The sequence below is a fragment of the Panthera pardus genome, unplaced genomic scaffold, assembly GCF_024362965.1.
Source record: "Panthera pardus isolate Hobbes unplaced genomic scaffold, ASM2436296v1 HiC_scaffold_16, whole genome shotgun sequence".
NCBI lineage: Eukaryota > Metazoa > Chordata > Mammalia > Carnivora > Felidae > Panthera > Panthera pardus.
In genome coordinates, this window is record NW_026526721.1 from 96,082,193 (window position 1) to 96,107,402 (window position 25,210).

At 35.6% G+C, this 25,210-nt stretch overlaps 1 pseudogene; it reads right to left on the bottom strand.

The window, feature by feature from the left end:
• Nucleotides 1–25,210, bottom strand: part of LOC109262102 (EGF-like and EMI domain-containing protein 1) — a 196,698-nt pseudogene that overhangs the window by 2,337 nt on the left and 169,151 nt on the right.

Consider the following 25,210-nt stretch of genomic DNA (forward strand, 5'->3'; position numbering starts at 1 on the left):
GAATATTTTTGCAAAGGAGATTTGTCTCTTCTCCTCAGTATACATTGTAATTACCTGGAATAGCTATTTCAATACCCTGAAAATAAGGAGACTCTACAAAGAGGAAAACTTAAAAATGTTACTATATAATTTCTCTTTAAAACAAAATAAAACAGTATTAGTGGTTTAATCTATAACAAAGCAAATAAATAGAAATAATAATCTATACTTTCTAAAGGTTTCCTCTGATCATATGCCATTAATTTTTCTCTTACTATAGCATGTATTCTCAATTACCAAGAGCATGAAAATTGATTCCCAAGTATGAAGGAAATTTTTTACTGGATCACAAGATGATTTAACCCCTTTCATTGTCACATGGAGGGTTTTATATCCTTGTGTATGATCCAATACTGCCCTTTCTTCATATTTATCCTCCTCCTGGGGTATGATAGAGAATAGAAAGGGAGAAATCCTTGAGTTTTCCCAAAATGGTAGACTTTTTCACTAACCATGAATATGCTTAAATCCAGACATTCTAGATTTTGCATTTCAAAATATGGAGTTCCACTTCCATCTCCTTTCTCAGATAAAACTAGTTAAGTGATATAATGGGAAAGCTCATGCTTCAAGGATCCCAATAGAGTATATTTAATGCATCAATATTATTCATTCAGCAAATATTTGTGGAAGACTGGCCATGTACAAGGCACTATCTTTGGTTCCAGGAAAACAGCAATGAGAAAGTGCAGATTAGGTCTCTGTTTTGACATAGTTTTAAACTTAGTGGAGAATATAGGCATTGAGTAAGAGAATTACAAATTTGCTAGGTCACATGAAGAAATTTAGGAGACTGTGAAGGTATAAAATATGATCAGGTAGTGGGTGGTGGGCTAGTTAATTTAGTGCAGAAAAACAGGTTTCTTTGAGAAAATTATGTTTAAGCTAAATTCTGCAATATGCATAAGAGTCAAGTAAGCATTAGGAGTCAAGTTAGAGATGATTATCACATAAAGTGATCTAGTCCTGCTTTGAGTGAGAGTAAAGTTTCTCCTTGCTTTACAAAGGAAAAAGACACTTTAGAAAAGATCTCAAATAAGGCTAATGCTAGACTTTAGAAAACTTTTGGAATGCCAGTTGAAAACTTCTTACCCTGGACATTTATTGTGCATAGGTAGGGACAATTTCTATTGGAATCTTCATCTCAAAAACTCCATGGATATAGAAACAATACATTACATCTATAATAGATGTAACGGTTTTCAATAGCCAGCCTCTCATGCAAAAGCTAAAATTGTGTGGTTGTCAGGATGTTTGCTACAAAGGCAGAAAAAAAATCTGAGGCAGCAGTTTCCCAAATGTGGTGACAGCCTAGTCATAAAAGAACATTCTACTTTATTGTTATGAATATATTAATCATTCCAGTGGTTTACGGTGAATATTTTCTACCATTTACAAGAAAACATCTGCTACAACTAGATGAATGATTAGCTGCAAAGTACATAGCAATTTTGTTTTTAGGGATTGCTTTCTAAAGTACCCCCATTTCACCCTTCACTTCATTCAGGTGCATGTATAGAGACATAGGAGGTCATTTCCAGAATTTTCTGGGTCAGCAAAAACAAATTCTTGAAGAGGCTCATAAGATAAAGTCTTTGCTTCTCTTAGAATTTGAGTATCTCTTTGAGATCACTCCATCCCATTTTCAAAGAGTTCTATCCCCCCCTCCCTGATCACTTTCTAGGACTATTTTCAAGGTTAATGTTTAAGTGTTAATTAAGCCTAGCCATCTCTTAAGAGATAAGTAAGTAAACAGGCTAGCCTTGATAACAAGGTTTCTAAGACTGGACATAAAGGAATGTTAATGCATCTTTCATAATGGAGGCAATATGTTTATAATCTTAGACTTAAAGTAACTATGGTTACAAAGCCTTGTTCTGCCTCACCTTTACTTGATTCCTTTCACTGGGGATTCACCTCTGTCATCAAGAGACAGTCTCCTTGGCTAATAGCAACTCAGTTTGTCACCATAAGAATACAAAGATTAAATGCCTTGTGAATAGAGTACAATTTTTTTTTTTTTATCAGCTTCAGAAGTGTCTTTTCAAGAAGGAAGACTTGGTCAACAAAGAGAGAAGTGTTCCCAGTTTAAACCAACTTTCTAAAAAAAAACATTGGCTTTCTATTGTACTTGAAGTGCTTTATCATCAATGATTACCTAGCAGTTGCTACAAGTCTTTAAACCCATAGTCCTGATGTTGACCAAGTGCTTCAAAAAGAATTTCTGAAGACACTTAGGGTAAAGGGGTCAAGAAGAAGATATTATCAGGATATTATTTAAAATACTAAATTTAGGATGAATTGCTGTAGACATCTTCTCAAAGAGTGTTAAGGAGGTAGGAAATTAACATGAGAAACAAAGCAGGACTCAAAATGTATACATAATCTATTTTATAAAACAATTTAAAATATATAAAGACGAAAGGAAGTACATGAAAACATAAAGGGTCGTTATTTCAGGGGTGAGATTATGGGTGATTTGCCACAATAAGCATATATTACTTAAACAATTAGGAGAGAAACAATAAGCTTTATATAATAATTATTTTAAACAACAGCTACAACTTGGCAATCGTGAAAAGGACTCACTGTGAATCTGGGACACTTTCAGAGGAGGCTGGCAAATGATATCAGGAGATGTGAAAACACTGATGATTTTTCACCTGGCGAAAAAAAAAGAGTAATGAAACATGAAGGCTGGTTCCAACCATTTGAAAGACTGTCAGGTAGAGGAGTATCAAGACTTATTTTCCAAAGACTAGAAGTTCTATGGAGTCAGCACTTGTCTTAATTTAAGAAAGACATTTCTAACAATAAGGGAACAAACTGATATTCAAGAAGAAGTTGGATGGATATCAGACAGTTATAAAAATGATGCTGAGTGAAGACTAAGAATATGGGGTTTTTAAGGTCCTTTCAACCCTTGGATTCAATTACTTTAAACATTGCTAACATATTTGCCCAAGACTCTAGAGGTCATAAGTCTTGGTTTTTCTTTTCCTCTCCATTCTTCCCCCTTCCCCACTCTCACTTTCCTCCCATAGTGACTGAAAATGCTGAGTCCAGCATTTTCCAAGGAGTCACTGGGGCAAATTGCCCTTGAGCACAATGCTAAAGGAGCAGTCAATTCCTCATGATAACACGCCTGATATAAGTAGAATAGAAATTACAGAATATAGTGACTCGTCTAAGTCACAATGACACAATGTGTCAATTATGTACCATAAATAGTGAGGTGGGGTTTCCGTGGCTTGGGGTTTGCAGGGACTTGAGAAAAATAACAAAGAGTAAGATGGAATGGGATCAGATTTCTACAGCTCATCTGATCACAGATTTAGAAATGACCCATATTATCCAGTCTTTTCTCTATTTCATCAATTTCCATACCATTTTACTCAAAATCTGTGATCAGTTTCCCAGACATCTCAGTCTCCTTCCTAATTCAGGATGCCACTTCCGTGATCCTTAATGAGTGTGACCTCCTCACCTTTCTTTGGCTTTAGGTAGAAAGCAAATATTTTTGTAATACCATTCTTTAGGGACCAGCCAAATAGTATCAGAAACTTTGTTCCAAAACCAATAGCCATTTATCTGCTAGTAAAAGTAACAGAATATAGATATCTAGAATTCTGGGTAATTTAGATATTTAGATTACTTACTCTACTCAAAGGCATGAATACCAGAGGAATGATTGAGCCCACTGGAAATATTCCCTTGATAAATACTAAAAATGTGATTTTTTTTTACTTTCCTTCTGAAATATAAAGACATGTCATAGAAGGGAGAACTGTAATTCTTAATTCTCTATTTTCGGAGAAAGCCTCTAATTTCAAATCCATCATGTTAAACTTTCCACGGTCACTTCCCATGTTCTGATTTTTTATTTGGGAAATACTGTCCTGTACACGACAGTATTTATGAGACTGTAGACTTGTTCTCTACAGATAAAAGAATATAAATAACAAGAGGAACTGCACAAGGGCTATTGCAGGAGTTACAGAACTAATACACATACAGTCTTAGGCCAGCTTTCTGTACTCAGTGAAAAAGTGCTGTTATTATTATTGTCAATGGTATTGCTATTAACAGATGAAACTGATGTAATCTACATAGACTACATAGACTGCATTGTGCAGATTCCACTTCTATTTATTCAGAATCTCTACGGTGCAGTATTGCAATCTATTTTTATTTAATCTCCTTGTAACTTTGAGTGAAGAACTTTGTCCCTCTCTATTCAGATAAGGGATAGGCTAAATAGCTGATGGATATTAAGGAGGGCACTTGTTGGGATGAGTACTGGGTGTCATATGTAAGTGATGAATCACTAAATTCTACTCCTGAAGCCAATACTACACCATATGTTAACTAACTAGAATTTAAATAAAAACTTGAAAAAAAATAAACAAATTCATTAATAGGATTAAATGAATGGATGAATGAATGAATGAATGAATAAATAAATAAATAAATAAATAAATAAACAAAGGAGTAAGTATTGCTTGGATCACAAAGCTATTACTTCCTGGGGTAGACATATTAAACCCCTATCCAACATACTCAATTGGTACAGGACTCATGTGAGATTCAAAGTCATGTTTCTGCAGAGTTCTCCATCCTGCTGTGAAGGAGAATGCTGTGAAATATTAAGGAAAACAATACATCTTAATAGTGACAAGCCTCCAAAACCTCTGATTGTTTATGATGTCTTGGTCTTCACATGATGTACCTCATAATTAATTTTTATCAATAGAGGATCTTTCTTTGTTAACCATTAAAATCCTATGAATGAATTATATTTCAAATAATCCCATGAGTAAAAAAGGGGGGGAAAAAAAGCATTGATCACAATGGAAGTCCAAAAATGGAGACAGAAAATACTGGCCAAGAAAGAAGAAAGAACAGGTGTTTGCCCTTATCCCACACTCCTTCAGACTGGAATATGGGAGAGCAACACTCTTGTTTTTGTGGATATGCGCTAAAGAAAACAGAAAAATCCAGCCAACTTGTGCAGTGAGTCTCATGAATATGTAGAGAAGTGTTTACATGTCTTGAATTGAGAATGGAATTCTAGTCCCTTTAGACTGTGAGCCAAATTTTAGGAGGCCAATATAAGCCTGCTTGTATTGTCTAATCATTCTCTCTTCTGGGAACATTCTAATTTAGCTAAAACCAGGATTTGGACTTGGCCTAGCTATAAATTAAAAGAATACTACATGGCTATGCAGCTCTGCTCAAGAGTTTATTTGCTCTTACATTAAAAAATAACTCAAGTCACTCTCAATGGATTCATTAAAAACCTGATTTCTCCACTTTATAGCTATTTTGCCTGGCAGATGGGATCTGTTTTTTTCCTTATGCTGCATTTTTTGAACTAAGTATATATGGTGGGATAGCAGTATACTCTCCCGCCAACAAAAAAGCCACATGCATATTTCAATAAAATCACATTATTTGGCATCTACTGTCCACATATGTTCATTTGGCTATTGCTGGTCCAAGCCAATAATAGCCACAAGGGAAATGAGTGTTTGAAATTTAAACAAGGAGCTCTAAATTTTCTAAGAGAGAAGAGGCCTCCTGACAGGTAGATCAGTCTCTAATTCATTTTTAATGCTGTTGACAATTCCATAAATCATTGTTTCTCTCCCATTATGTGCCAGCTTCTGTGCTGTAGAAGTTTGAAAAGAAAACTTCTGTATGCTTTTGGGTGGGGGTGGAGGATTAGGTAAGACTCTTTGAATGATCTTTTAAGGATGAATAATTCACCATGCAGAGAATAAAGAGCATTCTGAGCAGCCAGAATGGTATGGGGGTATGGTGAGTTCAGAGGTAAAGAAATTCTTCATTGTGGCTCGAGGGCACGTGGTGGAATGGATGTAGAAACTTAAGTAGGAAGGGGATGGTATAGATGATGGATTTCTTGGTGCAAAGAGTCATTGTCAAAAGTTTTTAAATGAAGAATGTAAGCTCTATCCCTGTGAGTCCTGAGAAACAGAGTATTATGTACCTAAAAATGTGAAAAGAAAACCTGATGTCCTTGCCCCAGCAAAGAATGTCCGTAACAAAAGCCTGATGTTAAGTGGACAAATAAGTAGGGACAAAAGTTAGCTGGAAATACTGTCGTAAGTGAAGAACCAAAGCATGCAATATCTTAGAATACCCAAAGATTTTTTTTTTTTATTCTGATTTTTAAGAATCTGGTTGGGAATTGGGACAGAACAAGGTGCAGCTGAAATTACTGTGAATGTTTTTTGTATAAAGTCAAAACCACCCGGAGATACCATTTATTTATTAATTTCTTATATACATCTTCCAAAAGAGTATACAAATGCATTTTTCATACAGCAAAATAATGGTGGTTGAAAATGTGACTAAATCCATGTGTCTGAATCAGCATCTGTAGTATGAACACACTCTTATTTGGATTCACCAAATTTCTATTACCTTCCAACATTTCCAGCTATAGATTTTCATCTTATATGGGAGTGTTTCAAAGTTGCATGCATAATATAGTCCAGAGCTTGGCTCCCAGAATCAGGCAAACCTGAGCTCTGTCCCACTTAAGAGCCATAGGACCTGTATAAGTTATCTGATTCTTTTTGGTATTAACTTTCTCAACCGTTAAAAAGAAAACTCAGATACAGGCCCATATCTACCAAATAATTATTGTGACGATTAATTAAATTGTTTGAAAAATGCTTATTATAGTGTCTGGTATATATTAAGAACTTGATAAATGTCACTAGCTAATTATGTAATTATTATCATCACCCAAAGATAAACACAATCAGATGTTTGAGAAAAAAACATCTGTTAAGACTACTTTATCTATACACTGAGCCAGTTGACTCACTGCATTTTGCTTGATTAAATAATGATAAAAAGGATAATAACATACACACAATACTTTACTGTCTAAGAAATATTCCCTCATGAATCAATAACTTGACACCAACCCTGTGAGTTAGGAAAGATAACATACTACTGTTTACAAAGAAAGAAAAAAAAAAAGAAATCAGGATAAAATATCCAAGAGAAAAATACCTATAAATGCAAGACTAGACCAAGGAGATAAAGGAGAAAGGAAAAGTCTTTCAAAAAGATTAATTTGTCACAACAAATATTTCAAATAATCAGAGTGGAAAAGACATCATACCTTCCAGTGAACTGACAACTGACATTGTCAAATCAAATGAGGGGGGGCTTGAACCCACTAGCTGTGAGATCATGACCTGACCTGAAGTCAAGATCTGGACCCAACCCACTGAGCCACCCAGGCACCCGAAGATGCTTGTAACTCTTAACATACAGTATCACAAAAATATCATAAAGTGTTTATTTAGAAGAGGCAGGATTTTTATATACCTAAGTTTGTTTTAAAAAGTACATTACTGAATAAAGTTTTAGGTTCTCTATTTTTAAAAATTATACATTTATAGACTGAAATACAGTCACTGTATTTACCTATTATTTAAATAATTGATCAGTAAACTATAATATAGACTTGGAGACAACACTTCTCAAACTCTACAATGGTGTGCTGAAAATGTGGAGAAGGGTTCCACTGTTTAGTTGAATATGGCCAGTCATTTACCAAGTTCACATTTGATTGGATTTTCTTTAACATTTTGATCAATAACAGTTCTCTTTTAAAAAACTGATGTCCAAGAATTGTTGAGTCTGACAAAATGAATGTCCAAGTATCATAAAATATGTATTGATGGAATTTCTGAGAAAGGTGATTGTGCCTAATAGAATAGTTAATATATTTCTGGTGTCATATATTCCCATGTTTAAGATTTCTGTTTTATATACCTATAATAGAAGTTATAGTTTTCTAAATAGTTCTGATTCCAGCTCATGTAGTATGATTGAATATTTCACTAATCCATATATCATTTTGAGTACCATGATATTCACTTGTTCTGCTTCCTGATCAATGTTGATAAGCATTGCCTTAGAAGTATATGTATATATATGTAGGTGTATATATGTATATATATATACATATATGTGTATATATATGTATATATATACATATATGTGTATATATGTATATATATATATACATATATGTGTATATATGTATATATATATATGCATATATATATGTATATTCTAAATTTCTTTGAATTCTTGAGTATCAGACAGTACACTTGGTTAATTAAATGTATATAGAATTGATGCATTGATATCTCTGGGTTGTTTTTTTTTTTATTTTTTTTAACGTTTATTTATTTTTGAGACAGAGAGAGACAGACCATGAACGGGGGAGGGCAGAGAGAGAGGGAGACACAGACTCCGAAGCAGGATCCAGGCTCTGAGCTGTCAGCACAGAGCTCAATGCAGAGCTTGAACTCATGGACCATGAGACCATGACCTGAGCCAAAGTCAGATGCTTAACTGACTGAGCCACCCAGGCACCCCGATATCTCTGGGGTTTTTGATCCCAAGTGCTTTCACACTAATGGGGGAAAAACACATTAATGCAACTTTTCCTTATGGTTACAAGTGGTGTAGCAACCAAAAATACTTTTTAGAGGTTTCTTTGGCACTTATATGATAAACTTAAATGAAGAATTCATGTATATGTGGCTTAAATATAGGAATTGTGCTTATTATTCATTATAGAAAGTGATAGCAATGGCAAAATAAAATATTGTTAAAATATGTAGGCTAAACAGTCTTTCAAAATAAATTTGGATAATATATGGTAAAGAAGATATAAAAACCTTTAAAATTCAGATTATTTTTCTTGGAACACCGTGAAATCACCAGGACCATGGACCTGTTATTGGCTTCCATTCCTTATATTTGTATCTAACTACTGCTTCCAGAATCAGTGTGAATATCCAAAAAAAGGGGGGCACTGTAAGTTTGAAAGTTCTATGGTATTACAGCTAGAATTCAAAGGGATTTCTGTAAAGCAAAGTTCACTGACCTTTCTAGCTAAAGGAATTTCTCACGTGTCTCAGAAAAGGTAACAACCAAAAAGCAAAACACGAAGGATATAGGACAAGAGAGTCTTGGTTCTGTGATGTATTATTCACTGTGGGACCGAATTCTCTGAGCCTCAGTTTCCTTGTCTATAAAACTTAAAGACTAGAGGGGCTTTAAGGTATTTTCCAATTTTGTGCTTCTGTGATTCCAAGTAATGCAAGATTCTATACTCTGTTTAAGTGTTGCCCCCTTGTTTTGCTTGGTTTTCTGACATGTAATATAGCTAGGTTATAATATCTCAAATTATGAATAGAAGGTTATTTTTGCCTGATCCTATGTGAACTGATTCGTATCACTATTTATTAATTTAAAATGTAAATATATATATCAAAGTCATGTAGTACTGGAGGCTTTTGTTAGAGAGAAAGATGGTTTTTCTGAATGCCACACTGTACATTCATTTGTAATAATGTGGAATTTTAAAGAGTTTTAACCAAAACTGTCTTACATATATAATTCAAAAGGAAATTCCCCACAACCTTTTACCAAAAACATAAATAGGCCTGTGTGTGTGTGTGTGTGTGTGTGTGCATGTAGAGCTGGGGCTAATTTATGTTAAGCACTTAATAAATGATATAAGGATCATTAGCAAATAATACTTAGATCATAATAACTGTAGTATTAGAATTTATACACTTCAATTATGATATGACGAGGACTTATGTAACCATTTAGTGATTCTCAAAAAGGAATTATATTCATTCCAGTATGCTACTAAACATTCTCTTTGGAATTTTTAAATCATTTAAATAATCCCCAGGGGTTATTCAAGATATGGTATGTAAAACTACTATAAAATGCCCAGATGTTAGTAAAACTTTGGTCTTTTATTTTCTAATACATATTCCTATAAAAGTTTTATAATATTTCATTTAAAAAGAATACAATTTATTTCACCTCTTCCTAATTGTCCTTAATGTTTAAAAGTGACTCAATTTCACATACTAATCAGATAAGCAAGAAAGGCAGAACTCTTCAAAAGAGCTTTATCAACATTTTACTTTGCATTTCCCAAGTTCCATTCGAGAAATACTGGCTCACAGCAAATCCATGAGAAGCTATAAAGTAATACAGGCCTTGCTCAGAATTCTCTCAGGCAATTACTAGAAACACCATAAAAATGTGTGATCATGGTATCAGATCATGGATGTTTCCGAGGGATCACTCAATTATGTATTTATTCCCATTTTTTTACCAAAGGTGTTCCTTGGGATACTAGTTTTTCAAAACGCCCCTGAAAAAAGGGACTCCTAGTTAAACAATTTGGAATTTTTTGCATACTATGCCTTCCTACTGAAAATTCACAAATCACAATTGAATATTAGAGTTCTTAATAAGTATGGCAGTGCAATCTGCTATTTATTTGTTTAGCACAGAATTTCCTCGTTGTTGGTGTTGTTTTTTACTGTAAGACCCAAGGAATTCTCTCTCTTCCCTCTTTTCTCCTTCCTAAATACTATGAATTTGCATTCCATGGGATACTCACTGGGAAATGCTGCATTAAGGCCCCAGGGCCTTGGGAGCCTCTATACCATAGCTGTGGTACTGGGGACTGTACCTGTTACTCAAATGGCATCAGGTAATTCTTCTGATATTAAAAGAAATAATCCTTTTTTTTTTTTTTTTTTAATTTTTTTAACGTTTATTTATTTTTGAGACAGAGAGAGACAGAGCATGAACAGGGGAGGGGCAGAGAGAGAGGGAGACACAGAATCTGAAACAGGCTCCAGGCTCTGAGCTGTCAGCACACAGCCCGACGCGGGGCTCGAACTCACGGACCGTGAGATGACCTGAGCCGAAGTCGGACGCTTAACCGACCAAGCCACCCAGGCGCCCCAAAAGAAATAATCCTTAATGACTACAGCAAAACAGCGCGAATGTACTTAATGACACTGACCTGGATACTGAAAAACGGCGATGGTAAATTTCATATCGTGTGTATTTTGCAACAATTTAAAAAATAAATGAATAATCTTGTTTTAAGGCACTATTAAAGAGCAAGATATTTTTTAATGCTTGAGAGAATGACTTGCCTTGTAATAAAAGCAGATTCTTAAAAGAAAAACCACCTAAAAACCCTCCTCTATCACCAGGAAACACTGTCCTGGCCAAAAGAGAAGACGGTGGTGGATGGTGAACTATACGACAGTTGTCAGAATAAGGGAAATACTCTTTTTCTTCCTTGTGCTTCCACTCCCTAAATCCCCGTGGTGTTACAGTTGCACTAACAGATTTGAAAGGAGGCTTCCATTTTGCATGGCAAAAAATAATACAGTGTTCTAAAAATGTAAAATGGCATTTCACAAGTTTTTTAAAAAAATATTTCATTTCCTGTAGTGGCATTAAGAGTAAAATCTGCTGTGTGGATTTTTAAGGTTAGGTGGAATACATCTGACTTATCAAAGCATGTATTAATAAAGGAGAATTAACAAATTTGTGAGAAATAGACTTAGAGAAGGATTAGTGAACCATAAAAGGATTGATGAACTATAAAACTCATTGCAAAGCTAAGAATGTTGAAAAACATTGGTCTCTTTGGCTAATGTCACCTACTAGACTGCAAGTTTATGAAGGCAGGGACCACATCCATCTCGTTCACTACTGGTTTTTTCATGCCTCTAACAGTATCTAGTGTTGCAGACACTTAATAAATTATTTTGAGTGAGTTAGGAAGTTCAAGATAGAGTTAAAACACAGAAAGTTGCTTTTTAGGCAATGTTTAAAAACTGACACTAATGAAAGTACTTCTCAGTTAGTAAATGATTCAAAATATCACCAGTTGAGCATTTAGATAACTAATAAGTCACAACTTCATTATTTGTGTTAATCATTTGCTACTATATCCATCCAAATCCTACATATGGAATTTTATTCACAAACTAATACTCTACATTTCAAGAGACCAATATTGTCAACACTTAAGCACTTAATATTCAAATCTTTACATGAATCTTTTTGCCTAATGGGCTATTGAGAATTTGTCTCATGAAAGCTGGGCAATATCTTTATGTCCTTTTTAAGTCGAGGCATTATGATTAAACTTTCTCTACATTTTTAAGATATCCAGTGGAAGAATATTAATTAAAATGTTAATATTCATTATTTAAATTAATTAATATACTGGTGCACCTGGGTGGCTCAGTCCATTAAGTGTCTGACTCTTAGTTTTGGCTCAGGTCATGATCTCACGGTTTGTGGGTTCGAGCCCTGCATTGGGCTCTGTGTTAATGGCATGGAGCCTGCTTGGGATTCGGTCTCCCTCTCTCTCTGCCCCTTCCCTTCTCTCTCTCTCTCTCAAAAATAAATAAACATTAAATTAATTAATATTCTTTGAAATTTGAGCTATTTGCACACAAACATTAAAGTGAAGAATGATGAACTGGTGTTTCATACACTCCTGACAGAAGATTTAGAGATGGAAGAGTATGAATTTGTAAGAATATAAAAAAGAGGTATCTACTGCTTTGAAATATATTTCCTGAACCTTAACTATTGGATTTTATGTCTTTTATTTAGAACAAATAAAATATAAGCAGGAAAAATAGAACATAGTATCACATGATTAGCTAAAACGGTCAAAACTTTGGAATCACTTTGAAATGTATTTTAAAAGCTCAGCTACTTTGACTTTTTTTCTATTATAGAAACATGAAAAGTTATTTCAACTGAATTGCATACATAACTCCTCGAGTGTAGACAGTTGCTATTATTTGTTCACTTCATCAAAATGCTTTTTTAAATTCTTGCTACATCTGTATTACCAGGTCCTGGAGAAACCAAGGTGAAAGAGGCCCAGGAGAAGCCAAACCTTCTTTGCTATTTCTAACAAAGGAAATGCCATTCTTGCCACTAACTCTTGGAATGATTTCCAAGTTCTCTAAAAATAATTTAACCTGTGTCAAATAGCTGTCTCATCTGGAAAACTCAATAAATGAGTGTAGAAGTTAGAAAAAGCAGGGGGAAAGTTAGGTGTTAAACTGAAATGGTATATCCCAGGCATGTTAGATTGAAAGTCCAAATTAGCCAGCACACTTCCATACATCTGCTCACTTTTCTTTAAACTTGAGCTATATTATTGCAGAAAAGCATAATAATCCCCACTCTGATCTTGTATTTCAAGTGAAAGAGCCTGAACTATCTCAGCATAGGCACTTTTGTAAACGGGTATAATGGGTAGATGAGTTTCTTTCTGGGGTCAGAATTTCTAAATTCCAAGGGCAGATTCTATACGGAGGAGAAATAAGAAGCATAATATAAATTATTTCTTCCTCATGACAATGATTCTAATTCAGTGTTGGACTTTAGTGTGAGGAGGACATGCCTACTAAATCATGCTTCATTCTATCTTGTTAAGTTTATTTATTTATTTTGAGAGGGGGGGTGGGGCAGAGAGACAGGAGAGCGAGAACCCCACGCAGGCTCCACGCAGTCAGCATAGGCCTGATGCAGGACTGGAACCCACCAACCATGGGATCATGACCTGAGCTGAAACCAAGAGTCAAACACTTAACCAACTGAGCCACGCGGGTGTCCCAATCATGCTTCATTTTAAACAACAGTTGAACTCTTGGGGTGCCTGGGTGGCTCAGTCCGTTGAGCCTTCGACTTCAGCTCCGGTCACGATCTCACAGTTTGTGGGTTCGAGCCCCGCATCGGGCTCTGTGCTGACAACTCAGAGCCTGGAGCCTGTTTCAGATTCTGTGTCTCCCTCTCCCTCCGCCCCCGCCCCCACTCACACTCTGTCTCTCCCTCCTTCAAAAATAAATAAACATTAAACAATAGTTGAACTCCTTGTAATTTTGTGCAAGTTATTTCTTAGAAGCCAAATCACCCTTCACTGTACCAGAATAACTGTCTACATGTGGAAAGCTCAGTTAAATCCTTGTAAATATAAAAAAATATACTTTATTTGTTCAAAAATGTAGGTCATTATATATTATTTTCTTAATTTGAAGCATTCTAAAATGGCAGTTATTAAAAAATGAATTTTTAAATTCTGTTGTATGAGTTTGCAAGAAAATTCTATTTTAGAGTTTTCTGGTTATTCAATTATTTAAGATTATCATTCATTGTATATTGGTCCGTGAATGAAATGGTATTGCTTGAAATGATTTTCAGGTATCTACCAGTGTTCTCAAGCAGAAGGACTGGACTATTTTTAGGAGGGATGACCTACCATATGACTATTAACTTTTGCAGGGTACCACCTAAATCAACATTATTCAAGATGACTTAAGAAAGATGAAAATATTCCAGACTTTAAACATGTCTCTGTTTTCTTTTTTGATATGAAAGACAACCTACAATTTTTTTTGTAAAGAAATGGGGCAACAGCCACTTGCATTATTTCCTGTTGACTGGTATAAGAAGGAAAGTGAAACTCAATTTGTTTAATGGGTCACGTGACTGTGCAAGTACAAGCACATGCTTTGACTTTGCCCACTCTCAAAATTTGTTTTAGAGCTTGGGGTGGAAAAGGAGGTGAAAGAAGATAATATATGGACCGCCTGACATTTGCCAAGAACTGTGCTTAGCATTTTACACACATGGTTTCACATTTATAAAAAGTTAAGCAGTACATAAGGAAACAAATTCAACCAAAAGAAGCCTTACTCTTTTTTACCCTGCCAAATCTAGAGTTTCTTGCCTGTCTTAATAGGAGATAACATCTCTAGTAAGGAAGAGAAATCTGGTTTCTTGCTTCTTTTCTCTGTAGTCACTGTTTTTTTAAGTCTTGAAATGAAGGGAGTCCAGCGGTGGATGGCAGCCCAAAAGAGAATGTTGTTTTTATATATCTTATTCTCTTTGCAGTTCAGATAGGTATAGCCAAGAGACACTTAAAAAAAAAAATGGTAAAGAAAATGAGCAAGTACTCAGAATGCTCATAGTTTTCAACTGAGTTGATAAAAAATAGTTTAAATGAAATTAAATATAAACATAAAACTTTAATTCCAAATACTGTAGTTTGAGGGAAAAAAAAGGTAAGGTCATCATGACTCTATTAAGACTAAGCCAAATTTAAGAATAATCTCTTAAGGGGCGCCTGGGTGGCTCAGTCGGTTGGGCATCCGACTTCAGCTCAGGTCATGATGTCGGTGTTCCCAAGTTCAAGCCCTGTGTCAGGCTCTGTGCTGATGGCTCAGAGCCTGGAGCCTGCTTCGGATTCTGTGTCTCCCTCTCTCTCTGCCCCTCCCCGCTCATGCTTTGTCTTTCTCACTCTCAAAAATAAATAAATGTTAAAAAAAATTAAAAAAAGAATAATCTCTTAAAGTGTTACTTATCAAGTCCTTGATAGCATTTAAAAACATTAAGTTTGGCCTATTATATGTATGCTATAGATTTGTTAAATGTGCTGAGATATAGGAAATGTAAGTAAACATCAGAAACCATACTGAATTGATAACACCAAGTATTTTTAATAAACCCTTCAGTAAATTCTATCCTAAATCAGTTTTGATTCACAAGCTACTCTAGACATTATATTTAAGTCAAATATCTAGTCTGATTTTTTTTTCTATTTTTATCCCAGTCAAATAGAGATAACATGAGAAAAGCACTTCCAATCAAGAAAATTGTTGTTTCTAATGTGAATTAACCAGTAGTTTGACATTTTAGATTTACTAGTTCATAAACTACTTGAGAAGAAGAAATACAATCATATTTAACGTTAGATCTTTCTTGGGCTTATCAGAGGGTGTATGCTTACAAATAGTCAGCCGTGGAACCTACCTGGTTGATGAGCAATTTGGGTGAAGAATACCAATGTGGATTAAAAGCCTAATTCCCAGCAGGCCCTTCTCTATGGGAAATCTGTCTCCGAGGGCTGGCTAAGAACTTGCCTTGCTCACTGACTTTTTTCCTGTAGGCTGACCATTGATGGGGAGAACACCACTAAACATTTTGATGATTCATTATAAGTGTGCACATCATACTTTTACACTGATTTTTATGTGGCTACGTCTTAATAGTCTCCCACACCAAAAGTCATGTTTGAAATACAATACATTAACAATCTGAAGCAGACTGAACTGTGAAGCAGGATACTGAGAATAAATAGATGAAATTCTAGACATTTCTAAAGAGGATCCAGCTACTTAATAGCCACTGAGGTCTTCGGTGAATAGGTGTGAATATTTCAGTGCAGTCCAACCTGAACTGAGAAGCAGTTCTTCATTCCAAATTTAAATACCGCCTGTGCATATAAAAAAAAAAAAGAGTTTTATTTATTAGTCCAAAATGTTACTATGATTGGGATCTTGAAAAAACATTCTTTTTCTTGGGCATGTTCTTCAGCAAAAAGCAGTTGGGAAGGGTAGGTTAGAGAATGGAACTTGTCTTTGGAAGCCATAAAGTTGAAACGTCCTGTTTTTCACCTCACAACAGGCGAAGCCGGGCCGAAGATAGTTGTTGAGTAAGTACATTTCTCTGCCAAAGTTAGGATGATGAACCATGGGTGAACCCTGGCAACATTCTATTCACCCACTGAAAAGCTGCTAGTATTTGGTTATTGAGGCTCGCCCAAATCATTTTCCTCACACGTTGGACCCATTCTCTTTGAGGGGCAAGTGCAGCTTCCAACATGAGAGTTACAGTGAGCTCTGTGGATACACTGACGCTTCAGAGCACAGTTCGATCCATACTGGCCTGACCTGCATGCTGTGAGGGAGAAAAATAAAAATAAGGGCAATTCAAATATGCTTTTTTATCACACAGTCTTTTTACTACTATTTCTTGGAAACGAATAGGATAATGATAGACTTGTAAAGAATTCTGGTTAACCATGTGGTATCTTTTTCCCATGCTAGAATGTTATATAATAAAAGTAAGGACTTTAATGGAAAACAGGAGGAAGCTGGGGGTGTCAAGGAAGTTAGTGACAAAACTGAAAAGAGGAGAAGGCAGGACAGCAGCTTACATTTTTAAAGTACCTTCTCAGAATTAGATTGTTCAATAGAGCTTACAACAGTGGCATTCTGAGGGACCCAGGGAAAATGGATTAGTTGTCTTGAGGTCAGAACAAGGCAACACTCGCTCAGAATACGCAATATATGAAATTTGTCTTTAGGTTGAAGCACAATCATTTGAGCTTATGTTGTTGAAAATGAAATGCTTTTAAATTCAACTCTTTCATCTCTTAAAATATATCAAAGGGGCCATAGATCTCCTGTATACCTAACTCTGTGAAATCCTGCTATATGTACTAAAGGGATATAACTATGTTTAAATTGAATTGGGTTGTGATTACGACTGGTGGAAGAATAAAAGGAAGGGATAAAAAGAGTTAACGTTTTATTAAAATAACTAAAGATGGACTAAAAGGGGTCCTTCAAATATCACACCCCAGTCTGGGTGTTTGGTATTAGTCCAGAAGAGAATTAGTAGAGAATTAACAGGTTCTGTCTCTGAAGGATTGTGAGGTTAGGGAGAAAGTCCAGCCCAGTCCAGCCCATGGAAACAGAAAATCGATTCATACTTTCTAGTCACACTGGAAAGACTAGGAATTAAATAAACTTACCAATATTTAAGGATCAGAGAAATTTAACTTGTAGTAATAACAGTCACCTCGCTCTATGCAGTTTACAAAATGGGTTCCTAATACATTATTTCATTTGGTTCTAACAAACACTTGTGAGGTAGGCAAGGCAGTGACGTAAGCCTTCTCATTCTGGAAAGAGATAAACGAAGGTTCGCTGTGGCTTAAGAAATCTTCGTACTTGTTATATCCCAGGTGAATGGCGGAGCTGGATTTCTAAGTTCTTGCCTGTTGCTCTTTGGTCATTCTCCAATATTGTGTAGAAGGACAAAGTATCAAGCATACATATAGAAGAAAGACCAAATAAGAAATTAGAACACTGGAAAGTGGAAAATTCAGAAAAAAAATAACATATACATATATATAATAAAAATATAAAACATAGATAATAAAAATATATAACATACATAATAAAAATATGTAACATATATATAATTGTGTGTGGATAGATAGATGATAGATGATAGACAGATGACAGATAAATAGATACTAGAGCAAGTCTTGAGTCTGTAGGCAAAATTTTGTTAAACATTTCTTTAGTGCCTCAAAATTCTCTTTGCTGGATTGGAGATTCAACCTAAATTTACCACGAGCAGTTGGATTTTTTTTTCTCTTGGACAATGAAGATGGCTTAAGAGGTGCTTTAGAGCTCTTGCCTTAAGTAATTAACTACTTAGATTTTAAATATGGTATAAATGGAGACTGAGAAATCAATTTTGTAATTAATCGCTTTGATAGAGTAATTCAACTCTTTCCTAAAGGAAGGTACAACGGTAGGTAAAGGAGTTTTGGAGGTGATGTAAATGCTGCTCTGAAATGAATCTCTTCTTTAAAACTCCAAACTTTAGGAAGTTAAAAAAGAATTCTGTCATTTGAAATTCAAACTAACGCATTCACCTCTGCCCAGTGTGTGGGAGGAAGTTTGGTGGTAAGACCTAAGTGTTCTTGTTTGTAAAGGAGTTATGAATCAGGATCTCTCCTGAGCAGTTCAGAATCTGATTTTAATTTATAAAAATACCACATTTTCATGTTAATAACGATGTGTATTTAAGACATCTGTTTGAATGTCTGCAAATGTTAATTTACCAAGAGGGTGGGGAAATAATCCAATAAAAAGCTGCTACATTCTTTTATGAATTAACATTATGGCTGTTTAATGGGTCTTTTACCAGAGTTCAAATTAAAATGAGGTCTTTTATCTTTATAGTGCCTGCATAGACACAGCTGCTCACAGTTAATATCACAGATGAACTGTGCCTAATTGAAAATAAAAATGCAAATAAAAGATCCTGTAGTACATCTGTGTAGGCTGTGGGTATCCCAAAGAGCTCGTGACAAGAGGGGCCTTGAAGTGCCCACTGAGAATGGACACATTAGTACACATGATCCACTGTCACGTGGTAATTACTTGTGGATGAAAGAGCCTATGTGATACAGGAATTTTGTCCATGGAAAGTCCATAGAGTGAGGCTTTAATTTCCAGCCTGTCCACCAGCTCTCTTGGTTTAGTGGCTAGCATTAAGCCACTTCTGAGTGCTGTCCCATAGAACTTTCTGCAAAGACAAAAATGTTCTATACTGCGTTATCAAATGCCGTAGCCACTTGAGCACTTGACATGTAATGTGCGACTGAGGTGAATTTTAAATCAAACCAAATTTAAATTAAATAGCCACCTATGGTTAATGGACAAGGCATGTTAGACATGCCTCTCTAACATATCTCTGCGGATAGAGAACCAAAAGCAATTCCTATGATTGCAAAGGCACCTAGCATAAATTAAAATGTCTGGCACATAGTATGCATTCAATAAACACTAGTGGTTTTTCTCGATATTTAGATCAAACCACAAATGCTACAAGCATTTTGCCTTTCCTGAGCATTTCATTGGTGACATGCATGCTGTGGCTTCACCAAGATGTTATGTAAATGTTTATTCTGACATATTTAGTTTAGATATGACAAGGTTCCAGGACTTTTGTCTACCATGACCCCGCGAAGAATGCAGAGAAGAGAAGCCAGAATTCCTTCAACAAAAATTTGCTACAGACTATCATGTGCTGGATGGACAAATAGACAGTGGCTCAATTCACAAGCCTGCAGTGCAGCAGAACACAAGGATTAGACATTTAAATGAAGCAGCTTTGCAAGAAAGCAATGCCCGTATCAACAAGTGCCTGAGTTGGAAGAACCCATAAGGTTCCAAGTCAGTATTCATAACCCCTTTACCTTGGTCTCAAAGTCTATAGAAAGGGAAGAAAAAAGTAGAGGAAAGGATATAACACTCTTGATGAGCTACTGGAGGTTCCTTATTCTAGCCTGTATACAGATACTCACACATACAGTATTGACCACTAATAGTATTACCCAAAGTCTGAAAACAGTCTGCCTGGGTTCAAATCTTGGTTCTGTCACTTACTACCTTTCTGTGCTTCCATTTCTTCATCTGTCAAATAGGAATAACCATAGCAACAACCGCATAGAGTGGTGGTAAGAATTAAATGAATGCATGCAAAGTGTTTAAGATGGGGCAAGGCATTCCAAAAAGTAGCTTTCCCCCCCCCCCCCACTATTTCTTAGAAGCAAAGTGGAGTGGGGGAGATGACGCTGTGTAAGAAGTACTCTCCTATAGCCTGTTACTATGGTTTTCTCAGCATTACTGAAATTCCAAGTTACAGAATCATAGATTAGTGCTGGAAATGATCTTAGCAATATGTAGCCTCAACCCTTCTTTCTGGCAAGGAGGAAAGTAAATTCTGAGATTAAATGCTCTACTTTGGATCATAATTTGTGGCAGGGTCAGTCCTTTAGGGCTATAGTGAAATATATAAAATCTTTTCATCTAGTAAACATCCATCAAGTTAAATAGCAAGTGATGTATCAAGGATCCATTCAATCTGCTTTCTCCTCTTCTGAAGACTCTCCCTGAAGATTTAGGATTTTACATTCCAGGTCATTCTTGTGAGTGGAATGGAAAATAAAGGATACATCTCAATTTACAATGAGTAGGTGGGAACTCGGTTCTCAAGAATACTATTTGGAATCGTACCTTAATTGCCTTAATTTTAGTTACTTCTCTGAATAACTTTTGTGATGAGGGTATTTAACTGGATTACTCTGAGGTACTTACAATGTGCCCTGTCTCAGCTGTGGTGTTGGATTTGGGTGCCTGTGATGCAACAGCTATATACCCTGGGTAATTGTACTAAGGCAAGGTGACAAGCAGTGGTGGGGCAATGTTCTCTAATTTAGTAATGTTTTTAGTATGAAAACGTCTGTATATCTCCATGTGAACCATGAATCAGAGGGACATCATGAGGTGCTTCGGTTCATACCAGCATCACATGTGGCTCCAGTTTTCTCAGGTGGATAGAAGTATTTTCCAGTTACTGAGTGGCAGGACCTTTCTCATTCACAGTCACAAAGTTGATGGCAATTGTCTCCAAACATTCCAGGTGAACACTCTACCAAGGAATACTGAAAAATTAACCCTCTGAGCTTTCACTGATGCACTTAAATTGAGATTAAAATACAATTTCCTCGGGGTGCCTGGGTGGCTCGGTTGGTTAAGCATCCGACTTTAGCTTAGGTCATGATCTCATGGTCCCTGAGTTTGAGCCCCATGTCGAACTCTGTGCTGACAGCTCGGAGCCGGGAGCCTGCTTCAGATTTTGTGTCTCCCTCTCTCTCGGTGCCCCTCCCTTGCTCGCACTCTCTGACTCTCTCTCTCTCTCAAAAATAAATACATATTAAAAAATTTAAAAAAATACAATTTCCTCAAGATTAAGTCCCAACTAACAAAATGGGATGGTAAACTGATATTTGTTGGTCAGAAGAAGGGAGGGAAGTTTTGGAATTTTCAGAAAGAGACTGCATTGTATACACGATTTCACATTCAGGTCTTAAAATCTATATATTTCGACAATGGTTTATATCTGTCAGAATGTGGGTAAGCTTTTTGAAGATAGGAATTTAAGGAAAGAGACTGAGTCCACTAACTAAGGGGATTTTAATACTTTTCCTTAAAAAGCTATTTATTGTGTATCTCCTCAGAAGACTGTTAGCTCTATGTTTTCCACTATATTCCCACATTTTAATGCAGAATCAGGCACATAACAAGAGCACATTATTGAATCACTAAATAATAAATGAATAAAGGATGGACAAGAAATACTATATATAAGGCTCTAGTGACAAATGAGGATATGGTATGAGACTAATATATAAATCTTTTTAAGACGCAATAATTTTGGTTCATATAAAGTCAAATTATTATATTATATATTATAGTATTATTATCATGGTTGTTGTAATGATATGCACAAGACTGTACATAATAGAGAGTAAGACTTAGAGTTGTTTACTAAGAACTATGTAGTTTGGTATTGTTTAGAAGTAGGCTGATCAGAGTCTTTTAGGACTTTATAATACTTTGTTTCAAACTGAGTAGCCCAAATTCCCACCTCCGTCTATTCATCCATGTTCATGGCTGCCACTACTTTCTTGTGATAAAAGCCCAATTCACATCTTTCAATATTTTTTCATAAAACCCTTATATTTATTTCAATTCCATTGAACCCAACATAGTCTTTTAAAAACATTTAATGAAATATTTTTCATTCAGAGGGAGATCATTTGTCCACTAAAAGCTAACAGCTTTTAGGGTGCCTGGGTGGCTCAGTCGGTTAAGTGTCCAACTTCAGCTCAAGTCATGATCTCACAGTCCGTGAATTCGAGCCCCGCGTCAGGCTCTGTGCTGATAGCTCGGAGCCTGGAGCCTGCTTCAGATTCTGTGTCTCCTTCTCTCTCTGCCCCTCCCCTGCTCATGCTCTGTCTCTCTCTGTCTCAAAAATAAATAAAAATATCAAAAAAAAAAATGTTAACAGCGTTGGTGATGTTTTGAGATATTAAACAATTTCATTTATAGGAAGCAAAACATTTTGATCAATCAGAAGCAAAATCAGAAAGAACAACTATATTGGCATAGAATGAATTCTTGTCTCTTTAATGTCCAAGTTGGAAGTTTAGATGATTATTCCATGTTTTCAATTGGAGTTTGTATTTTGGCCCTCAGTTGGAAAGATCTCATGGTCACACAGAATTCCCATATGTCTAAAAATGCTCTGGCTATACCTTTTTCACACTGGCTGCCATGGAAACCTGCTGGGCAAATGCACTGTCCATTCACTGCATCACAACTGGCTCAATTTTTGCAGTCACAGATGTGAGCACAATCCAAACCATAAAATCCAGGAAGGCACGCTAGAAAATAGAAGTGTCAAAAGGCTATGTTGTCTTTAAGAATAAGTAATAAATGACATGCTCTAGGTCATTTTTTCCCCCAAGACTAAAGAAGGAGATGAGAGCAAAGAATTAGAAAACAAGAAAAAATTATATGGAGATGAATATCGACAATAGTTTAGTCATATAGATAAATGAATATATAAAATGCCATTCTGTATAAGTCATCTAGAAAAATCCATACTAAAATGTAAAATATCTTCAAATAGATAAAATTTATTTGCTATGATGAGCTATAGTCTTACAAAGATGTCACCAAAACCCTCTAATACCCTAAACACCTAAAACTATGTTTTCAAACTTCAGATTCAAGCTAAATTTAGCAAGAATGGTTTTTCAATCAAATTGTTTAAGTAAATAAGGGTATCTATGGAAAGTGATTCACATGGTTCTTTTGTTTTAAAGTTTATTTCATGTATTTTGAGAGGGTGGGGAGGGGAAAAAAGAGAGGGAGAGAGAGAATCCTCCCATGCTGACAGTGCAGAGCCTTACATGGGTCTAGATCCAACAAACTGTGAGATCATGACTTGAGCTGAAATCAAAATTCACATGCTTAACTGACTGAGCCACCCAGGCACCCCGCATATAGCTCTTAATGGTTGAAGTCCCGGGAATGTATGACAAAGGTGGGTATGAGGAAATCAGGGGAAGAAAAGAAGGAGAAAGGGAATAAAAGAGAGAGAATATGATATATATATATATCATATATAGTAGGTTAACATCTTAAGAGGAAGTTAAGTTTTAAAGTCAGTGAAATATAATATTTGGAAATTTTCCTTAGATGATCCATAAAGTACAATATAGAACTGTCTTTTAGGAAGTCCAGTATAACCTGTTTCTCTTCCATGGTTGGAGATGGTTAATATTTTTGTGGCTGAATATCAAGAAGTAGTACTTGGTTTACATTTAGAGACCATGTAATCCAAGCAAATGCATTTCTTTAAATGCCAAAATTGTCATCTGTCCAGAGAGATGACCTGAGAGAGGTGTGTGAGAGCTAAGCTTGACTGCAAAAAACAGATTCTCATTTCCTATCTTGAGCTTTCTTTAAGGCTGTGCTTACCACTCATCAATGGGAAGGGGATGAAATTTACTCACCCTTCAATTACCCATATTCTCTCCCCCCTCTCTCCCTCCCTTCCTTTCTCTAGCTCTCTCTCCTCTCTCTTTCTCTGTGTCCCCCACCCCCCTTCTAGAGTTGGATTTGGCTACATTCCATGTGTATGACACTTGTCAAGCATGCATGGACAGATTCAACATTAGGAAAAACTCATAATCAGGGAGAAGAAAAAGAAGGTAAAACCAAAAGGAGATAAGGAGATTTTACACAATATATACCCTTCTATTGTCTGATCTCATAAATCTTCAAAAATAAGTAAAAAGGAAGATCCAATGTAATGTTTCTTCTGTTTGTTCTTGTACAATTGCTACTGAAAACACATAGAAAAAAATCAACTATACTTTATCTCTTTTATTTTAATTATATATAAAATTGAATTCATGAAGATTGCTTTGCTCAACTTATTCATTTCTTTCAATAATACTATTATTCTTCCAGGCTCCTTGGCTCAGAACTTACAGCCATCTTTGATTCCTTCATTTTCCTCATCTTCATGTCCAAATCAATTGCCTAAAACAGTCAATTATTCTTCCAAAATAATCTTTTGCTCATTCATTTCCATTTTTACCCCAGTCTATATTTTAAAAATTCTAGACCATAATTATAGCTTCCCGCATAGACAATACTCATGACTCTCCTTCCCGATGATCAACAATGTACCCACTTTACAGATTTGTTTCACCAGAGTGATGTCTCCTGTCTGCTCAAAATCTTCCTTAATAAGCAACTACACAGAAGATGAAATTTATGGGCTTTGAATAAATATATTTTACTCTCTTGTATCTGTTACTCCGATCTTGAAAACAAAACAAACAAAAACTACAAGATGTTTGATTCAATACTTACTGACCTAAGAAACCTCAGAGTAGTTGGCGAGAATTCTAAACTTCAGAAAGCTTAATAAGATTTGTTCCTGGGAAATATGTTTGCCAGAGCCTAAAAACAAGTTGAAAGACATGGGAACAATTTTGTACATTAATATTAGTTAAGAGGCTCAAAAAATTATCTACCTCTAAATAATTAATATTTATCAAGTTTTGCCATGCCACATGCCTCAGTGCTAAATACTTACATGTATCTTCTTATTTAGTCCTCATTATAATCTTTAAGGGAAGGTGTTATTGTTTTCCCCATTCTACATATGTTGAAACTGAAACTTACAGAGTTAATAGTTTATACATCTTTTATATGACAGAGTTAGGCCATTTATAGCTAAC